This window comes from Dermacentor silvarum, chromosome 9, assembly GCF_013339745.2.
Source record: "Dermacentor silvarum isolate Dsil-2018 chromosome 9, BIME_Dsil_1.4, whole genome shotgun sequence".
Lineage (NCBI taxonomy): Eukaryota > Metazoa > Arthropoda > Arachnida > Ixodida > Ixodidae > Dermacentor > Dermacentor silvarum.
This window is the reverse complement of record NC_051162.1, coordinates 11,434,549-11,452,671: the sequence shown is the minus strand read 5'-3', so window position 1 is coordinate 11,452,671 and position 18,123 is coordinate 11,434,549. Positions and strand designations below refer to the sequence as shown.

Below are 18,123 nucleotides of genomic sequence, written 5' to 3'. Positions count from 1 at the left end.
CGTCACTGGGAATGTTTATCTTTCAGTACTGCATGTTTAGGTCTTGTAGGAGAATGTTCACAGCACTACTGACAAAAATAATACAAAGCATTTCTATCGTCATTCTGATTTAAAATCGCGAGGAACAGCGAAATTGAAACCGAAACCCTGGCAGCAGCTATTTCTCGCCGTTTATTGAACGCTTTCTCGCATGGTCTGGCAACGGCGTGGCGTGCTTGCCTTTGCGTCAAAGAGATGGCGCCACAGAAGTGGTCACGTGACTTCGGGAGGCGGATGCGCCATGGCCCGCTTGTGCAGCCCGTTCTGTCAGCCCCTTGCCGAGTTTTCGTGAACGAAATCTGCCGCCAAAAAGGATTACCAGAGCCGGCGTATGCGACAGCGCACAATCCCGGTGAGTAGACACGCTTCTGCCGTCCCTGCGATGCTGGCAACGAGCGTCGCCGAAGCGCCGGCGGCTCAAACTCTCGCGGCAGCCGAGCGGCCCAGTCCGGCCCCAGAAACCTACCTCCGTCCGTGTGTTAGCGCTCTTGCTTCTTTTTGTGTATTTAACGTGCTCCGCTCCACCGCCAACCCTTGGTCGGCCGTGGTCGATATTCGTTAGGCTTATACGTTCCGTGTCTGTGTTTATTCACGACGCCCCGTTCACGGGGGACCGTGATTGCGTTAACGCGTTCGACGATTGCGGGACGCCACCCCCTCGTCCCCGGCTGCGGGTGATCGCGAGGCCAACGAGGGTTCTGCCGATATTCGACTCGCCGCTTCGCGTTCCCGTCGCAGCCAAGGGGCCGTGATCGGGGTCGCGCGCAAGCTTTGGGGCTCGCGTTGTTGCCACCTCGTCGAGCGCGCCCACGCTCTTTCTTTTGAGGCGCCCCGTGTCAAAACTGGCAAACGGCGTCGAGCCATGTTTCGCACGGTGCCGCTATGCCGGCTCGTCCGGCAGCTTCCAACTTCCTCCTCCGAGGAATGTAGCAGCTCGGTATGCGGCCTATGCACTCTTCCCAGACGGTGTTACGTGATGTCATTCGTCGATACCGGTCGGCGCGTTGAAAAGACGGTACCGGCGCACTCGCTGAAACTGCATCTGACAACACACACACCTATATTCTCAAAGGAAACTCGCGTTTGCTTCGGATGCAAAGTGACGTCAATGCCTCCGCGGCCTTCGCGGGAGAAAGCCGGTCGCCGTGTTTTTGCCGGCGGTCGAGTCACACGCGTGGGCCGAGACTCCGCCGTGTGATCGCTTGCTTTGTCAGTGACGGTTGGATTGCGGCTTCCTGCCCTTCGATTTATCGATATAGTGCGTTCAATTCCGTTCTCCTGTCGGCAAAGTCGTCGTCGTATAACGTACTGCGCCCAGTCGCTAGCGGAGGCATTGCAAACACCGCTTCCTGCTCGTTTTCTTTCGTTTCTCTTCTGTCCTAGCGTACCTCGTAAAAGCGTGCAGTAAGGAAAGAAGCCCCGTTTTCAGCCGCGATTACAAGTGACAGCGGGATGTGTAAATAAGAATGCCGAAGCGGGATGCCTGACTGGTGCCTTCCACGTTGTGAATGAACACCAGCGGTTCGGAGTGCTGCACCGCACTGTTTGTTGAACGAGCGAGGTGAAAGAGCGCTGCGGCAGGTCGTCGTCGAGTGTATTGCCCTCGGAACGCAGCTGCGCTGTGTTGCGCCGTGCTTTCTGGCGCTACACACCGCGCTCACAGTTGCGCAGCTGTGCGGGCAAGCAAAAGAATGTGAGGACAGTCAGCGTGGTCGCTCGCTTCGTCGGTCGGGTTCGAAGGTGCAGTTCGCGTCAGGGACGTTGCGTGTGTTTCGCTAACGAACCCTGGGTTGTATAACACCCTGAGCCATGAAAAATATTTACTGTGGCCCTGAGATGCCGGTAAGTTGTGCGTAGTACTCGGTATGTTGGTTTTTCATCCTGCATCCTGCGAAACAGGCACGAAACAGGACAGCGACGACAGACGTGCGTCGTCTGTTCCGGGTAAGGGCAAAGAGGGGTCACGTAGCGGTGCCGGACACCACGCATCAGCTTCGAAGCGTGATGTGGAAGGCATTCTTCGACAGTCTTTCGAGCCACCTTTGCTTGTGCGCGACGTGAGACATCTAGGTTGCAAATGCGCTTGCCTGACTGAAGTGATTCACTGCCGAAATATGTTTAAGCTCTTCCTTGTCGCGCGGCGCATGCGTTAATTTCGCATGTGAAATCTCGGAAAAGCTCTGAGAATCGCGGTGCGCCTTTTCGCACCTGCATTAATTTTATCGGTCTGTGCTCCGCGCCTGGTGCTTCATCGACATCGCGAAGCCTCTGTACTGTGCGCGCGTCTCTGAGCTCTGGTGTATGCGAGTGGCGCTTCATACTAACTAGCTTTGATGCCCCTGATCCGTTTTGTTTGCTTCGGTGTGCACAAGCGCATTGTTCACCTTTCGAAGTTTTGGCATTGCTTCGGAGACTCATGTCGCGCCTGCCATTGCTTCCGCGGGGAAGTGCACCCGTTAGATTTGCAACTTAATTTCGTGCCTTTACAGCTCATAACTGGGCCTAATATATAAAGGCGATTGGAAAGACAGTAGATTAGGAACGTGAAACATGGTCCATGGGTTGTACGTTTTTTTTTTTTTTTTTTTTTGCATAGTTCTACTAATTGTACATGCTGTTTGGATAGATACAGGCACTTTGCTGTCTACAAAAAGCTAAATAAGCTAGGTCACGATGCTTTTTGTGAAGATTTATTACATAAGAGCCCGCAAAGATCACTATATTTGGCCCTGTCTAGGGCATAACTGAACAAATATAGCAGCTAGACGAAAACTAAAGACATATTCGAAATCTGCTTGAAGGACGCTCTAATTGGCTCAATTTTCAAACTTCTAGTACAAATAATAAAGAAAAAAGAACATTTTAACGGAGAATTTTCCCTTGGTAAGGAGACGAGCATTGAATGTGTATCAATTCAACAGGAAGTAATACCGATAGTCACACAGTATAAGTATCTTGGAATACGCATGAACGTAGCAGAAACCTGCTTAAGCATGCACGAGGATTAGCTGAGGATGAAGGCGTACATATTGAAGCCTAGATCTCTTTGTGACTACAATAAACGTGAGGTGGTGCGAGATCATCAGAAAGAACGTAAGAGTAGCAGAATACCGGAAGAAACATTCGCAACAGAATGAGACTTTTGTCGGGTGCAGAAAGGAGACGACGGTGCATATTGTAATGGAATGCGTAGATCTAGTGTCTCCATAGCCAGAACCGTAAGCAGCGTCCACATTCCAGAGGTGCTGGAACTCAATGAGTGGTAGCTTTACCCAAGGTCACCGGTCGAGATAGACAAGACACGGTTAGACTGTATTCGCGAAAAAAAAAAGGGGGGGGGGGGGGGGGAGGCAGCGAACAGACGGGCTTGTCGCAGGCGTAGGTTCGTCAGCTTTGCAAGATAAAACAGGAACGGGCGTACTGCTAGGTTGCAATAAATATAATAAAAACCTGTAATTAGTTCGCGCATTCTACAGTTGACTACTCGCGGTCGCTCCGATTCAGAGAGGATAATATCAGAAGTCATCAGCATCGGTCGCGCCACTATAATACCAGTGCATGAGACAGCGACAAACGTTTCGAGCTTCGCGGAAGTGATGACTCGCTGCCGGAGCCGCGGTCGCAGTGACGTTGGTCATCGATGCGCGTCCTCTGCCGCTCACTGCCCTGTGGTGTGATGCAACGTTACTAGATTACCTCTTTCTAGTAACGCTGGTGTGATGCTTAGGCTTCATTGGCGCTCGGTTGGATCAGGCGAGCGTGCGAATCGTTAAAGCCGTGCTCGTCATCTGCATTCGCTGAAAAACATTGCTCTCACAATGACACGCTGCTCTAGGATAGCGATTGTAGCGATGGACACGGTATTTTCGAGTCTCACTTATTTGGTCTAAATGGAGGTCTTACACCTCTACCCTCACGAAAAAAAATATTGTAAGCTTCAGAGCGCAGTAATTTAACAGCTTTTATACGGCCAGTTTCGGTGTCGTGTCTCAGTAGGATACTCTGTCGCGACGCCACGTCACAGCATGCGGTCACGTGGGAGCAGGACGCGCCATTTTCACACGCGCTGTACGGCTACGTAGGCCCTCGCAGTGGGTAGCGGCATACGAGGCGCCCGAGCTAGTGTGTAAACGGTGTCGCAATGTACATCTTGCTACCACATGACCAAATACTGTGTCATGGCGTCACGTGAGACAGAGTATCCTCCAGGCAGACGACACCGAAACTGGCTATAGAAATAGGAGCTTCATTTTACACAAAAAGAATGAATAGTCGAAAATATAATTTCGGTGCCCTTCTAGATTATTCAGGGCTTTGTGAGGTTTTCCAGCGTTCTTTCCTTGGTTTAGAGGTTCCGGACCTTCATTTTGCATTAAAAAAAAGTTAAGAATCAGAAATATCATGTGAGTACTCCTTTAAACTTTGCAAGATGAGAAAGCAGTTTGTGTAGAACCACACAACAAGCGATGTAGAACAAAAATTGATAGGTATAATGTAAAAATACGAAAAAAAAAAGGCGCTTGCGTACCGTGTCATTAGGTGCACGTTAAGGAGCCCCAGGTGGTCAAGATTAACCCAGAGTCCGCCACTACGGCGTACCTCATAATCGGGTCGTACTTGTAAAACTACACAAATTAATTTTATTTATGTGTCGCGGTTCAGCCCAGCATCTAACGACATTGTGGCTTTGCCAAGTTGACCGTGTCCAGTAAAATATGGCGCTACGAATGCCTGAATTCGCACTGCTTTTATTTATGTGTGCACAGACTTATCACCTTGCGGTAAAACTACGATTGCTTGGCAATTTAGCAAATTAAATAATGCGCAAGAGCGTCTGACACCACAAGCACGAGGATTGGGCAAGTCCGCATACTTGCCTCAGATTCCCACGGTGGCTGAAAGATGGAAGCGCTAGTGATATTTGTGGCTCTCTGGCTCTGACGCTCGCCAGGCTCCAATATTGCGAAGCATAGTGTGAACGGGCCAGCGGGGAAATTACGTAAGCGTTTCGTGCACAGCCTCTAGACGGGCAAGAAAAGAGGGTTTAGCGATTTTCATTCAGCCCCTAATTAAATCACTTTTTTTCTGCACACCACCCCTAACACGCGCCACACTTCCTCTTAACTCCGTGGACTGTCTAGTTATCTCATGGACACCGTGAAAACATAAACGTTTCTGAGCGCGCTCCTAGTCTCACTTGATCGGCCTAATAATGCCCACCACAGGACGAGGGCCTCCCCCAGCGATCTCCCCTGTGTTGCGCCAGCCGACATCATCTTATGCCCACAAATTTCCTCGTAACGCCGAGTGGTCCGCCGTCTTCGACTGCGCTTCCTTTATCTTGGCACCCATTGCGTAACTCTAATAGACGTGGCCTGCCCAGCTCCATTGCTTCCTTAACCTCATCTCAACCTAGTGTCGCACCAACAGCTTCCCCGTTAAAAAAAAAAAATGGCTTTTGAGTATCCACCACCACTGGCGCGAGCAAACCATTTGTTTTTCCCTCCCTCCTTTGCGACGCCGTTCTCCTCAGTTGTGGACACCCGTAAGTGTCTGTCACCCTCCCCTGTGTGCCGGCAGCGCTTTTTCTCGTCCGATGTGGGCCACCACCTGGTTGGGCGAGTAAACGCGACGCTTCCAAGACGCGTGCAGTCACCCGGAAGCGATGGAGCCTGTCGCTTCCGCGTCCACTCTTGTGCAAAAAACAAAAGCAAGAAACGCTTCCGTTCGCGCTGCTCCCCCCGTGGTTCTTGTAAAAGCTCCCTTTCTCCTTGACAACCGGCCCTGCCACTCCGCTGTCGGCCACTCTCGAACCGTATCGTACCCGTAGTACAACGCAACCGGAACAGTTGCGATGAAAATCGCTAAGTGGTCGGTGCTCTTCCAGCCGCTTGTCGCGCTATCGTGACGGGGCTAATCGCCGAAATTAAAACGCGAAAGAAATGCTCCAAACCGATTCGAACAAATTCGTCGCACCTATGAGATAAAACTAAATTCTTCCGACGGTTGTAAGCGTAATTTTAATTTGTGTCCTGGAAGTTCTTAGTGCTTTCCGAAAATCGGTTGGTGTAAACAAAAGATTATAGTTTACAGATCCCTAAGTCTGCATCAAAAACGCATATCACACTTGTACAAACGGGATCTCTCAGAGCATCTCCGAGTTTACGGATTACGTGAAAGTATTGCGATGTTTGAGAGCGTTTCGCAAGAGTACTAACAAATTAGCGGCATATTTTAAAGCGGTGTACAATACACACACGTTTCGTCCGCTTTAGGTGTTCCTCTTTACAGAATTGCGATGTTTTTTTCCATCTGTGAGCTAGTGTTTCCTGGAGTGGTGCACCAACTAGCCCAACTGCAAGGGTGCTAGCTAGTTGCTGCGATTTTCACGCAGCTTTGTCAAAAGAAATTGATGGCCTAAATAAAAAGTCTGCTACTCCCACAAGCGGCAGAACTACAGCAAAGCTAATCTGGTGGAGCGAATGCCGAGCAAAACGATTTCTTCGATTCTTGTGTATTTAGGTCGCAGCTCCCGGAGCGGGGTTTAAGCGAGAGCCGGTTGCTGCAGTGACGCCACGTGCACGACGCTCGGCAAACGGGAGTGTCCAACGAAGGTGAACGCTTCGAGTGACTCGCACGGTGCATATAGCGTGTCGTTCTGCGACAGCTGTTACCCGCCAAACTTTATCGGCGGATGACATTTGACTGATTAAATTGCATTTAATGTTTCTGTGTGAAGGGTTTTTATCGCAGAATTGAGGCTCGCCAGTACTCGGAGAATAACATTTTTGCCGACCAATTTCCATTCCGTGCTGGTTTCAAAAGGTTCGTTCTGCGGGATGGAGTGCGAGTGATGTGAAAGGGACTGAGAGAAAAGAAGTTGAACCGCATTAGCTAGTATAATAATAATAATAATAATAATAATAATAATAATAATAATAATAATAATAATAAAGAAGCCACTTTTATGCCCGGGAGAGAAGCCAGAAAAGAGACGGAAACGAAACATGGTTGGCGACGCCGCACCAGCTTGTCTTGGCGTCCTGGATTTTGACGGCCTCTGTTCGGGCCTAGCTTATCGATAAAGACGCACTGCATCGTATTCCGACAGAGACGGATACCGAACTTTAACAAGTTGTAGCCGCAATGGCGGCCCGAATACGGGAAAGTATACGTTGACATCGGCGGCAATTCGCATCGCTGGGGCGTGAGCGGGAAATTAAAAAAGGCGTTGTGCAGTGAGTAGTACCGTTTGCTGTGCGTAGTTCCGCAGAGAACAGTGCCGGCCACGGCCATAACCGTGCATGGGAGCTGCTCCGTCGTCTTCTATGCATGATAAACACACTCTCGCGTCATACTCCTCACTCTCACCACGTGACTCGGCCAGTCAGCTGATTTTGGGTTAAAAACGCCCTTACGAGCCAATGACCACGGGAATTGGCTGAAGTTACTAACACACCGCGGTGTCGCACGGTGCACTTTCGATCGCGATCGAATTTCTCGACCGCGATTGTCTTTCTGCCGCAACTTGCGCACGTGGAACCAATCGCGATCAAGGAGTTCCATCGGGCTCGATGGCGCTCGAAAGTGCACCGTGTGACACCGCGGTGTGAGAAGCTACCACTGCAAAAACGGGCAAAAATCGCTTGCACGGGGTGCGTCCGCTGCGGGCTGCCGCGTGGGCACTCGGGAGTGGGCACGTGGCCAAGGTCTCTGCAGTTCCTCAACGCTCGCGGCAGCAAAGTGGGCCGAGCGATGCGGGCCTCTTGTGCGAGCGCTGTATAAGCGAGTGCGGAAGCTCGACCACAAAGGCGTTCTTTTAGAGCTCCCTGCTAAAATTACTAGTGACTGCTGTCGGTCTAGTTGGTACATGAGTAGAACTGGTTTTTGGTACATGACTAGAACTGGTGCGCCAGTCCGTGTCTTGTTGTCCGTGTGCGCCTAAAGCCATTTCTACTACTAGTGACCTTTGGGGCGGCCATTGTTCAGCTTCCTCAAGAGCGATGATTAGCGCGTGCATTTGTCTTCGTGCTTTTGGCTCCAACCGTTCTTTATTTTACTACCCTAATAGGTCGTGTTTAAAACATGGCGGCCATCATGGGTTCCTGCTCCGCAATCACTTTCGGCACATGCAGCCCGCAAAACATAGCCATCGGAATGTTTTTGTTACTTAGAGGCAACTATCGCAGGGATATAAATAATCGTTCCGATTTGTTGCATTTACAAAGCAATAAGTGGTGTCCAAAACCAGCGGCGGCTCTTTTGGAGCCATTCTCGGAGGCCGCGCTTTTATGTACTGCAAGCGCCGGGAGCGATTGCAAAAGTCTGAATTACGTCGTGTCTTGGACATTGTTTTGTTAGTATGATCAGCTCACGAAATCGCTAAAGCATTTGCAGGGTTGAACTTTAGGCAAATCCCAGTACTAGCCATCATTCCAATCCTGGCTCAACTGCCGTGCCTGCAGCCGCGTGGACGACGACAGCGCCACAGTTCCTTCTACTAGATTTTTTACCAAACTCACCATATTTCCTGCACAGTGTTCGTGCGAGCTTGCTGCGTTGACAAAGTGATGCCTTGGTGCAGATTAACTCGGTCGCTCAGCTCACGTATCTTCCCAACACTGCTGGTGAACCCTTGGTTCTCTATAAACATGGCCTCAGGAGTGGGGAGCGCCTTGAAGGTCTCGGAGGCCGAAGCCTATTGGTTGTTTCTCGTGCGTTCGCCGGAAGATTTGGTGTCCGTCCACGTGATCCACCATCTTAATTAGTAGTAGTGGCTGCATCGCAGAATAGGAAGATGGCAGGCCTCGAAACAAAACGAAAAGCTTTTTTTTTTTTTCTGTTCGTGCCCATAAGAAGCGCTGGGAAATTTTGTGGAGCACTTGTGCGACCTTGTAGAAACATCTAGCAAATAGGGTGACCCCCCTCCACTTCTTGTACCTAAAGGACACGTGTGAATCGCCAGGAATGTTCGTATTTCATTGATGTTTCCTATTGCTAGCCAAGCGCCAGTGGCGCATCTAGTGGTATACGAGCACGGTCGCGCGTAGTTTCCCTTGGGAGGTGCTGCTGCATGAGCACCTCTGTCCCTCATCTTGCCTGGAACAGCCGTTCACTTGGTGTACTTAGCCATCCTCGTCAGACAGCCGCCGTCGTGTTCCAATCCATGGGTAGACGGCAAAGAAGACAGCATCGAAGTCAAAAACGAAGCAGGTCATATTTTGCTGTCGCGAAAACACCCGTATACTTAGGTGCACGTTAACGAACCCCAGGTGGTCCAATTATTCCGGACTACGGCGTGCCTTGTAGTCAGATCGTGGTTCTCGCACGTAAAACTCCGTAATTTAATACTTTGCAGTCTAGTCGCGCAGAAGACACGGACGACTACTGTTATGGATAGCAGCTGAATGGAGTCGGGGCTAGCGAGCTCGTACACACTTAAATAACGTGTTGAAGGCCCGTAGGTGGGGCAGGTGTGTGAAACCGTAAGCGTGCGAGTTCCATTCAGACTAGAGGAAGGACGTATGCTTAGGAAAGCGATGTGCGCGAGTCGTACATTAACTTTGTATCAAGGTGCACGACGCTGAATGCGAAATTGGCAAACTGAGTGTGAAATGTGATGTCGGGAGAGATGCGTTCGAGGAGAATCAAACGAAACGAAGTTGTCTTCAAATACGATGTTCGATCTTAACGTTTCAAATATAAACGTATACCATAACTGTGACAGCAAGACATTTCAAAGGCTTTTAACGCGATAGCGTTTAAGGCCCCGTGTCGCAGAAAATCCGGCGTCGGCATTGGCGCCCGCGGCCGAGAAAATCATCCCCAACCACATTTAGATATGCCACACCATTCTATCATTAATGTTGCTCATACGTTGTCTTGCATTCTTGGCAAAGCTATTCGTCGGAATTTTGAGAATGACAATCCACAAACAAATGTCATGAAACAAAACACCCACAGCGCATGCCTTTTATGTTAAATCTTCTCAGACTGAAATTTAAAAAATGCGAAACAAATACGGACACCTGCAGATGATGTAATTTCTTTGGCGCGGCTGTGCACTATCTCCGGGATCGGCCCACGCAAGAGGCCGCGTTTCCACCAGAAAGCTCGCTTAGGTGCATAGCGTTCGCCGCCAGCGTTTGCCAGTAACCATTACGGTTGCATAAGCTGCAATCGTCGGGAACAATGAGTAGCAGTCAGGGGTCTTTGAATGCTATCGCGTTCCACTCTTAAAGGCGAAGCTTAAGCGTCCTCTCAATTTTGCTTCCTTTTCTTTTTGTTAACTATGTGTTTGATTATACTCTAATTCGTTAAAACTGTGTCCGCCAGGGCACATGAACTGCTTGGACATGCAGATCTTCAGATTAGCGATCATTCAGATTATCGTCAAACTGAATGCGTTCGCTTCGCGCCGCCCTTTGTTTCCCTGTACGGACGACCTCCCAGCTCGCACCAAGGTCAGGCTCGAGCGTTTTTCGGCAGGCACCGTTTTTAGAGGGCGGCTTACGCACGTTCGACGGGAGGCGTTTATTCTTGCAGCTGCACTTAAGCGCGCGGTTTATTCAGCGAAGGGCTGCAACCGAAACGTGGGATTTATTATATACCGGACGCCCAACTCTGCTCTTTTCTCTGGAGGACGAGATGGCATGCGCTGGCAGCTGGGGTCCTGGCATATCCGAAGTCAGCGTACCCCTTCCTTAAGTGGACACTAAATATAAGCTGTGCATCAATTCACACCGATATTTTCTTCCTGTATTTTAGTTAGGCTCGCCGTAATTTGTTGATTATTAGTAGAGAAACTAAAGGCGCGCAGAAGCATCGGCACGTCGCTGTTACGTCACAAATTTTAGTTTCTTTTTTTTTCATTTTGTAAAAAGAATGTTCTACGTCGGCTGCCGTGGCTGTGAGTGGTACTGGCTAACTACCAGATCTGCTAACTCTTTTTGTCGTGGTGGTGGTTGCCGAGATCTTTGTTTGGCTCTGTTTAGAGTACAATGAAAGTCTTGAGGCGAGTGTCATAACCACTAGGCTATACACCCACGCTTGCAGAACATGCATTTATGGGAACCATATGATTGCATTGTACCGACGATTGTAACACAACTTGCTACGGGCGAGAGAATGAGAAAGAGAAACACAGATAGACAGAGAGAGGCGGGATTTGAACCCGTGTACACACGGTCCGAAGGCGAGCGTCGCACCCACTACGCTATACACCCACGCTTGGAGGGCTCCGCTGTTTCATCAGATTCCACAACCGTGAAACTGGCTTAATTTCTTTCTTTTTTTTCATCGCGAACCAACTACACAGGCAGTCAATTCTTGCCTCCAGTTTTCTGAATTTCTTTTAAACTTCCGGGAGCTCTTTCTTTTTTTTTTTATGTTCGGCCCAGCGAGTGCCTCGACATTCGGAGATGCCATTCGGTAGCGTATGCGAGCCTAGTTGCCCGTTCCGAAGTTCGCGTACTACGTGGCGCCTGAAAGTTCACATCTGCTGCCATGACTGGGAGGGGCGCTGGCTAACACTCCCACGCACGACTAGTCTTGCATCCATACAAGTACAACCCAGAAAGTCGACGGGAGGATGGCAGCTGCGGTGGCTCAATTGGTAAAGCATCAGTCGCGTATTGCGGATGACGTACGTGTGGTCCTCAGCAAGGGTTCTCACTTGACGGGACACCCCAGAAGATTCGCATGTCACATACGCCTGTGTCATCATCCTCATCGGCCTATTTTTATGTACACTGCAAGACGAAGGCCTCTCCCTGTGATCTCCAATGGCCCCTGTCTTGCGCTAGCTAATTCCAACTTGCGCCTGCAGATTTCCTAATTTCATCACCCCACCTAGTTTTCTGCCGTCCTCGACTGCGCTTCCCTTCTCTTGGTATCCATTCTGTAACTCTAATGGTCCGCCGGTTATCCATCCTACGCATTACATGGCCGTCCCAGCTCCATTTCTCCCTCTTAATGTCAACTAGAATATCGGCTATCCCCGTTTCCTCTCTGATCCACATCGCTCTCTTCCTGTCTCTTAACATTAGTCCTAAGATTTTTCGTTCCATTGCTCTTTGTGCGGTCCTTAACGTGTTCTCGAGCTTCTTTGTTAACCTCCAAGTTTCTGCCCCATATGTTAGCACCGGTAGAATGCAATGATTGTCCACTTTTTTCTTCAACGACAGTGGTAAGCTCCCAGTCAGGATTTGTTAAGGTCTACCGTATGCGCTCCAACCCAATTTTATTCTGTAAGTTTTCTTCTCATGATCAGGGTCCCCTGTGAGTAATTGACCTAGGTAAACGTACTCCTGCACAGACTCCTAGGGAATGACTGACGGTCTTGTTCCCTTCCCTGGCTACTATTGAACACTTGCTTTGTCCTCTGCGTATTAACCTACTTTTCTCGGTTAAGGTCCTCACTCATTTGGTTGTAATTCGTTCCCATCGTTGCTGAACAGGACAGTGTCATCTGCAAACCAAAGGTTGCCGAGATATACGCCGTTGATCCACACTCCTAATCTTTCGCAGCTGTGTAGCCCAGACCAAAATAAACAGTTCAGTTGAGGCTCGTGTGTTACGCCGGTACAGTTCACCTTACCTCTGCGTATTTCCGGCTTTCTGAGAAAACTAAGCCCTGTGGATCTTTACACGTAAGGGCTCTGCCTTTTTCTTCTTTTTCGTTTTTGTTTCGTAGAACCTGCAGAGGACCGACTTCACTGTTCGTAAATATAATGGCTCCTTTGGAACACTCCCATAGTTTCCCCGCTTCCACCTTCTGTGGTCCTATGGTCTCTAGTCGGCAGGTCCGCTATTGTATATTGATAGTGCATGAAATAATAATTGTTGTTGGTATTATAAGGCTTTCGATGTTTGTATTTCATTCACCACATGTTCATAGTCCTACAAGCCAACTGTGGCTTAGACCGTCCTGTTTGCGTTGCTGTGCATTTTTTTCTGGTGGCAGTAAACATGATTATTCGTGAGCAAGTTCGGCTAGCTATAGCAAAGCCCCAAAGCGTGGCTCGCAGCCAGTCCTGTGTGCTGTCCTCAAATTCGACGACCGCGAACGAGTGTCGATCCTCTGTAACACACGTGTATATACGGAATTGTGAGCCCTCGGTCCAGAGACGCCCGCGTGCATGGCCTTGGCCGTCTCGCTCCGGCGGAGCCGCGATAGCTCGCGCGCTGCTCACGGGAAGAGTGTGGACAGCGACGAGGCGCTCCTCCAATTCAAGGCCGAGGAAGCGCAGAGAGCACCTCTCTCGTTAACTCCTGTCGCAAGAATCGTGCGCCCGGTGTTCGAGTAGCGCGCCAACGGAAAGGCAAAACGATACAATTTCTGCTTTTGGGCATCCAACGTGTTGCGCTGCCTTGCGTTTTAGCTGCAAGCCCGATAGCAACAAGAAATTATTGTGATCAACTAACGAAGTTAACTAGAGAAAAATTTGCGTATTGCGAAGGCAGCGCGAAATTGGAAGGCGCGTATTTGATGCACCGATGCATCTTTCTTTCACTTCAATTGTTCATTTCGCCATCGTACAAATACACACGGTAGACGAGGAGTCCCCCGGTAAAAGGTACATCTCTCGGCAGCCTGACCAGGCCGTGGACGTCTGTGCACGCACGGCGTCAGCGGCACGTCGACCGTTACTAGCTGTCGCTCCGCACTGTCCTGCAAGAGTACACATTCGTCCGAGCAATGGATGTGCTGCAATGCGCTACCAGCGCTATCCTTGTTTGTCGGCAACATTAGTTAGCTTGTAAAAATAAACCACTTTCTGTGTATCCTTCGTGTAGTCAATTTTCCTTACAGGTGCTGTTCCTTTTTGTTTCATATACTACTTAATCTGTACTACTATCTATTATTTGTAATTGACTTTCTAAATGTATTGTACCAGTCTACCTTATAAAACAGTTTTTCTTACTTGCACGAACACAACTTTCAAGTACTGGCCTCTCTGCCTATTGGTCTAGACAGATTTTGTATTTTTCTGTGATACAAAAATAAGGACTAAATTGAATTGGATCAGTCGCGGAGTGTCTGCAGACGAATGAAGACTTGGGTCTAGACTCGCGGATAAGGACTGGGGGCGTTCTATTAGTGCCAACCATATTGATCGAGGCTGCACTATACGAAGGCTTGACAAGGAGCGATGGAACGGGAAGTGTGGCTCTGGATTTACCTATAGCTCGGGAACGATTCAAGTTGGGCAGTGCGTATTGCAGAGCAGATAATAACCGCTGGTTTATTACAGTAATGAAATTGCTTCCAAGACGAGGCAAGCGTAGTCTAGGAACTGCAAAGGATGAGGTCCATGCTGGGATGTTCCTCGGTTAACACGATCGCTGGAAGGTGTCTTCGATCAGGGGATGCTGGTAATGTATGACCGTTGTTTCGCCACAATTGGTCGGCACCGCAATCACGATTCAGCGCGTCTCCCGTGATCCCGTTTTCGCGAGTAGTTCCGGTGCCAAGCTCTGGGGATGTATTTGAATGCCGTGAGAGCAGTGGCTCTGATTGGAACGCAAGCGACGTCGACCGAGCGAGTATAGCCTAGGGATCACGTAACCAGCGTCGCATGACGCTTTCTCACGGCTGTTTCCGTTTGCCGCCGTTCGCCGCCGTCATGTTTCGCCGCACTGCGCCAATTAACCGTCACTAAATCGCGTCTGCGAGTGTCAGCGGCGCAGTAGTAGTATAGCTTTCCGAGCATCTGGTTTCGTGCGGTATATAAAAAAAGCTAGTTGAGGTGCTTTCAGCTAAAACGATCGTCGTCCTGCTGACACCGAGAGACCCAACGTAGACGGAGTCACACTGTTTCGTCATTTGCACGCATCTGAGTCATCCGCGAAGGCGACAACCGTGACGGGTGTGGTGTTACGAGGCGTGGAAGAAAACACGTGCGAAAATATTTGCCAAGTCTATAGTGGCGCGCGATGTTCGACGCGATCTCGGATACCGCGGGCGGAAATACGTAGTCCGGAGTTACCGTCGAATCTGCCGATTTTGGCGAAGCAGTCCCAGACGCGGCCCGGAGTGACCCTGGCTCGAGCTCCGCTCAGGAGCACCTACTTTTGGGCGAGTTGGTTTTGCATAGTGAAGACTGTCAAGCGCGCACAAACAAGGGAAGGGGGAGGTGTAGACGACGCAAGCGCTTACTTCCAACTAACTGATCGTTTATTCACAAAATTGCATCATGAAGTCACAAGACCGAAATGCCGATATCAGGTGGCCATGCTCAGAGGACAGATCCGCTCTCGTTCTGGCAGAAAACGTTGAGCCGTGATCAGCCATTGGAAATCTCCATCGAAGCGCCTCGCGATGCGTGCCCGTTGCGCCGAATTTCGTCTCACATAAACGTGTGTCCCCGACACTCGTCAGTATATGGGACCACCTTGGGCATAATGGGTAGAAATTGCCGTCCACCTGACTGTAGCGCGAAGCTACGAACATACCGGTTTCTGAGAAAGAATGCTTCGTTGAAGTCTTCTTTTTGTATGTGATGGCACCCGGGACCTTGGGTGTATAGTTGCTAATTGCTGCTCGGTTTTTAAACGCTGCAAGACAACTGACTCAAGACAGCTAGTCACTGCCCGCATGCGTGACCATTGTGAATCGTCGCATTTATAACGTGACATTTCCTTGAAACGATCAGTTTTCAACGTCGCGGAGCCGTTCGACGCCAGGAGGGCGACATTTGGGCAACTCTCCATAGGCCAGAGTTGCCTTTAATTAATGCCCGCCGGTGTTTCGTGTGGAGCGACATCGCGTTGAGCTGAAAAAAACTGTCGGCTTGTCTGCTGGTTGGTGTCGGCGTGGGGCGTCTCGATCCGCTGAAAAAAACATCGCGTCCGCGCCATGTTCCAAGGACTTCGTCTGCATTCCTCGCGGAAGACGCGTCGTCTGCTATACGGCGGCGGCAGCAGCATGCGGGCTCCTTGCGACACAGCGTCTTCATCGGAGAGCGTTGTTCGAGGCTGCCTGACGTGAACGCACGCCCCGCTTGTGTGGCGCATGCGTCGTAGGCTTCCCGGTTCGCGTTTGAGGAAACCCTGATGTATTCACATATTTTTTTATTTCTTTTAACGAGGTACTGCAGGCCCAATGTGGGCCCCAGCAGGAGGGGCAGAAATGCACTCAAAGCTAATAATATATTTACGCAGAACATAGGAAATATTTGCATACAGCGCATAAAAAAAGACGAGACATAATTTCCTAATTCGCACTAGTACAACAACCAGGTGTAGCAGAAATGTGCACACCTCTGGTTGGTTGGTTCGGCCCGGCTCAGGTTTTATTTGGAGTGAGAAATGTCTTTTAGAAGAGTTGGCCGTCGGGCTAAGAACAAGAGCAACGCAAGAAGCGGGCCGTTGTTGTTGTTAGCTTTAAAATGTGCAGGAGCTCCTGCTTCGACAAACGCCCGAGTCCACCGTGCTCCGAGCAGACTGGACGGTCTGCCTTTTGCCGAAGTCCCGGGAGCCTGGCCTCACAGCTCATCAGCTATACAAGCGCTTATACGTTACCTAAAGCTCATTGGCCTCTGAGATTGCGTGGCGCTTTGCTCCTCGATCTCCGAGGTCATGCCTGAATGGGACAGATTTGACCGCTCGACTGCAAAAGCGCTGGGCATCGTCCAGTGCACGAGTACTTCTTTTACTCCTCCTCAAGACGTAGCACACTGGGCAAAGTCCAATAGGTGGTGTCCAAGCATGGCGTTCATGATGTGTTTCCGGCTCTGCAATCGCTTCCGGCGCATGCAGTTAGCAAAAGCGTCGCCTGCGAGATCCGATTCTGTTACTCGGAGGGGGCTGTCTAGAGAGAAAAGGCGAGAAGGAAATGCCTTTCTCTCTAAATAGTGCGCGGATTCGGACGCAACCTTGTTAATCTCCCTGCATTTCCTTCTGCCCCCCAGGAGCTCCAAAGCTAAAAGCAAACAAGAATGGGAGTCCCCTAGCTGAACGCACGCAGCATGGCACAGCACAAAAACATATTGCAGCACTTGGACACGACTGGGGCTTAACCCCTTCAGGCGGTGAATAGTTCGGTCGATGAAAAATTTACAGCTTGATGCATTGTTACATGCAATGCTATAGGTGACTTCCGAGCATTTATAAGGTTGTCACGAAACACTCCCTCCTATTCTTTCTCTACTCCATGCTTGCGACGTTGTGCGTGCAATTTTCGACGTTCCGAGGGCGTGAATTTCCCTGCGACATCGCAGATGCGGTGCGGGTTGTCAGACGCGTCACCGTGGCCCGCCTGCTTACTCGTGTACGCTTGCTTCGATACATTTGAACACCGGGAAGACGTTTCACGAAAACTGTTTCTGTGTAGCTTGCTTTTTCACCAAAGGAAACTTAAATTAAGCCTGCGTCTAGGATCATTCACTCTTCCGCTAGGTGCTCGCAAATGCCGAAAAACATGGAAACAATCGCGCGCACGACGCGGACAACGGCACATTTGGCGTGCTTGCGAGAACCAAATAGCACAATGTAAAAACAGCCGGTGGCGTGTGTCGTCACCGTCCCTTGTCGGGGGAGAGCAAACTAGCGCAGGCGATTTGTGTCGTTTCTCTGGCCTGGCAAGCGTCCAGTGCAAGCGGGACGAGTCTTTGCATAACTGTGCTTCTTCTTCTGTTGCCCCGCTGGTTTACTATATATTTTGGGGTCGTTACAGCGGCAAACGGCACGCGTGGCGTAAGCAGCACGCTGTCTGGTGTTCTTTGCCATGGAACAAACAAGAAGCCAGTGTCCTCCATTTTATGTTGTGGCTTTTGCTTCGAAGGCACGCTAAAGAGAAAACATAAGTTTAAGTGTATTACCCTTCTGCAATGCAAAACAACAAATGCACTCTTGACGTGAAAGAAGGCTTGGTGTGTGTATACGTAAGCCAGACGAGACGCAACACCGAAAGACTCTAAAGTAGTGGCGGGCTGTGACGTCATCTCTTCTTATGGCGTCTGTTTAGGCCTATAGTTGTTTTCTTGTCTGCAAACGTGGACTGCGCTGTATTTTCTGAGAGAGTCAGATACTAAAGTTGGCAAGTTTCGACTCAGGTTGACAACAACCCAAATGGCAGCAAAC

General features: G+C 49.9%; 1 protein-coding gene across 3 annotated transcripts in view; it reads left to right on the top strand.

Annotated features, from left to right (window-relative positions):
• The first annotated feature begins 236 nt into the window (after window positions 1–236).
• The window catches only part of LOC119465128 (USP6 N-terminal-like protein), a 118,536-nt gene continuing 100,649 nt past the window's right edge, over window positions 237–18,123 (top strand). For all 3 annotated transcript variants that reach the window (XM_049656109.1, XM_037725929.2, XM_049656111.1), the window contains exon 1: window positions 237–391. The gene's annotated coding sequence lies outside the window, so the exon portion shown is untranslated. The remainder of the gene's footprint in view (window positions 392–18,123) is intronic.